We start from the raw sequence: 3822 nt of genomic DNA, 5'->3' as shown, positions 1-3822 counted from the left end.
CAAATAAAGGGAGGCTCGGATGTCCGATAAGTGGAGGAATTTGGCCACATTCCTCATCAGCCTCGTAAACACGAGAGGAGCTGTGCTTAGGCCAAAGCACAGGGCCCGAAACTGGTAGACTACATCTTCGAAGACGAATCTCAGAAAAGGTTGGGAGTCTGAGTGAATGGGGATGTGGAAGTAGGCGTCCCTTAGGTCTAGCGAGACCATCCAGTCTTCCCTTCTGACCGCTGCTAAGACTGACTTTGTGGTCTCCATGGAGAACTTCGTCTTTGTGACAAAGACATTCAGAGCACTGACGTCTAGCACCGGTCTCCAACCTCCTGTCTTCTTTGAAACTAGGAAGAGACGGTTGTAAAATCCCGGTGATCGAAGGTCCGAGACTTTGACCACCGCTCCCTTCTCTAGCAAAAGAGACACTTCCAGTTTCAGGGCTTGTCTCTTTTCTTCCTCTCTGTACCTGGGAGAGAGATCGATGGGGGACGTTGCTAGAGGGGGTTTGCGTACAATAGGGATTTTGTACCCCTCTCTGAGTAACTTCACAGATTGTTGATCTGCGCCTCTCTTCTCCCAGGCTTGCCAGAAGTTCTTGAGTCTGGCTCCCACTGCTGTCTGAAGTTGCGGGTAGTCAGACTCTGCCCTTGGAGGACTTGGGTCCTTTCCTCTTCCCTCGTTTCCCTTCGGCACGAGCACCTCCTCTGCTGGAGGCTCTGCCACGAAAGGGCGGAATAAAGCGAGACGCTGGAGTGTCTATCCTCGGTCTAGCAGACAATGTAGGCAAAGGGGGAGCTTTGCGAGCCGAGGACGCAACTAGATCGTGGGTGTCCTTTTGAACTAACGAAGCGGCAATTTCCTTTATCAAGACTTCAGGAAACAGGCACTTGGAAAGGGGAGCAAAGAGAAGTTCAGATCTCTGGCATGGCGTAACTCCAGCAGACAGGAAAGAACAGAGAGACTCTCGCTTCTTCAGGACTCCGGACGTGAATGAGGCAGCTAGCTCATTGGACCCATCACGGACGGCCTTGTCCATGCAGGACATAATGAGCAAAGAAATATCCTTATCTGCAGAAGAGATTTTCCTGCTCAGGGCTCCTAAGCACCAGTCTAAAAAGTTAAAGACTTCAAAAGCCCTAAATATCCCTTTAAGAAGATGGTCCAGGTCCGATGGTGACCAACAAATCTTCGAGCGTCTCATGGCAAGGCGGCGGGGAGAGTCTACAAGACTTGAGAAATCGCCCTGGGCAGAGGCAGGAACTCCCAAGCCGAGAACTTCTCCCGTGGCATACCAGACGCTCGATCTAGAAGAGAGTTTAGATGGGGGAAAGGCAAATGCTGTCTTCCCTAAACTCTTCTTAGACTCTAACCATTCTCCTAACAGCCGCAAAGCTCTCTTGGATGAGCGTGAGAGAACGAGTTTAGTAAAGGCAGATGCGGTAGCAGGCACGCCTAATACAAACTCTGACGGCGGAGAACGAGGAGCCACAGAAATAAAATGGTCAGGAAACAACTCCTTGAATACAGCCATGACTTTTCTAAAGTCCAATGATGGTTGAGTTGCCTTAGGCTCGTCCAGTTCTGACGGTTGATCGTCTTGTTGTTCAGCAACGTCCTCATCAGATAGTTCCTCATCCGAAAACTGATGAGGAAACGGCAACGGAGTGGGCAACGTCTGGCTCGCTGAGTCCGGTCGCACTGGTGCATGCGTGACGGAGCCGGACGCAATGTCATGGAACTGCTGCACAGTCTGTGAGCTGTCAACAACCATGGGTGCGCGAGGACGCACAGCGTCCACCCGAGACTGTCTAGACCGTCTGGGTTGTGCAGTCAACACCATACCGGGTTGCGGAGGTTGACGCACCGCATCAAAACAAGTCACCTCTGATGGTTGTTGAACGTCCTGAACGTCAACAACCACCTCCGAGCGTCGCTTAACGTCAACGTGCGGCTGGCAACCCACACTGGGTCGCATCGGTGGAGGAACCACCTCAACTGGTAGACGCGAGAAGGTAACCTCAGCGTCAACAGGACGCACAACAGACCGCTTGGAAGGTTGTTGGCCAGAAGGTTCAGCAGCAACCTTCTCCGCATTAAAGTCCTCCATCAAGGACGCAAGCTTGGACTGCATGTCTTGCAGCAAAGCCCATTTAGGGTCTACGGGAGCAGGTGCGGCAACAGACGGGGTTAGCGACTGAGGCGGTACCGCTTTGCCTCTCTTAGGCGGTGAGCAGTCATCAGATGACGGCAACGAGTCCGAACTGACCCAGTGGCTACAACCGGGACGTTGGACTTGTCCTGAAGGGACCGACTTACGTTTTAAAGGTCGTGAGACCTTGGTCCAAAGTTTCTTACGAGAAACACCTTCGGACGACGAGGTAAAAACGGGCTCTTAAGAGTTCAAGGATTTATTTGAAGAAAAACCCTGCACAGCGAAAGCTCAAAACCAAAATAAAGTACTTCACCAAAGATGATGGGAAAAACTCCAGGTTTCAACAGCGAGTAAAGTACGTCTTGTCGACACGTCGACAGAGAAGAAATTGAGTCTTTGTTTACATTGAGTATGGTATCTGGCCGACAGTTGGCGCTGATGGGCACACCCGCAACCTGTATAGCGATCGCTGGCGAGTTTTTTACAGTTTTTTGTCTGTTGAGCAACAGAGTTGCAGCTACATATATTCACCGGCTAAGTTAAATATTTAAAAATAAATATTTCTTATATAAACTATCAAAACTTTAACAAAACAAGAAGAGCAATTAGATAGAATAGTGTGCCTGAGTGTACCCTCAAGCAAGAGAACTCGAACCCAAGACAGTGGAAGACCATAGTACAGAGGCTATGGCACTGCCCAAGACTAGAGAACAATGGTTTGATTTTGGAAAGCTGCTTACCATAACTAAAGTCTCTCTTCTACCCTTACCAAGAGGAAAGTAGCCACTGAACAATTACAGTGCAGTAGTTAGCCCCCTGGGTGAAGAAGAATTGTTTGGTAATCTCAGTGTTGTCAAGTGTATGTGGATAGAGGAGAATCTGTAAAGAATAGGTCAGACTATTCGGTGTATGTGTAGGCAAAGGGAAAGTGAACCGTAACCAGAGAGAAGGTTCCAATGAAGTACTGTCTGGTCAGTCAAAGGACCCCATAACTCTCTAGTGGTAGTATCTCAACAGGTGGCTGGAAGGAGGAGGAGGCCAGGGGCATTTCTTCTCCCTGCCAGGATTTGTTGTCAAGGATTTCTCAGCTGGCAGAGACAATACAAAGAAAAGGAAAATGAAAGATCTCCTCCAGCAGACCAGGAAAGGGTGATGGGTGCCAAATCTAGTTATATCTCTACAGGTGGAGTGGCAGATGAGGAAAGTATAGTGAGGATGACGACTCAAAACAAAGACGACGATGACACAGCAGAAGTCCTTAGGGTCCTAGTGTTGGCTAAAAATTTCAGCAGCTTCTTTACAGACAGAATGCCATCAGCACCCAAAGCAAGCCACAAGGTCCTTAGGTCCAAGTCCATTGAAACGTCATTTTCAGCTACTACAGCAGTGGGTTCACTCCTAGAAGAAGGGGAGGGAATATCACCTGAGGGAAGATGATATAATCGCCTAACCTGAATATTGCTCCAGGGACAGATCGGAGTCACTTTCCTTCAGACGGATTCAGTTCTAGAGGAAGCCGAAGAAGGCGCAACTGTTAAAACACCGGAAAGCAAGAAGTGAGAGTCGGAAGATTTTTTTGGTTTAGGGGAAGACTCTGAAGCCAAAGAATCCCTCTTAGACTTCTTTTCCTTCTTCTGCCGCACTTAGACATCTGCACAGGTGGCCATGATCTGCAC

This window comes from Palaemon carinicauda, chromosome 40, assembly GCF_036898095.1.
Source record: "Palaemon carinicauda isolate YSFRI2023 chromosome 40, ASM3689809v2, whole genome shotgun sequence".
NCBI lineage: Eukaryota > Metazoa > Arthropoda > Malacostraca > Decapoda > Palaemonidae > Palaemon > Palaemon carinicauda.
The sequence above is the reverse complement of the archived record's forward strand: the minus strand, read 5'-3'. Positions refer to the sequence as shown.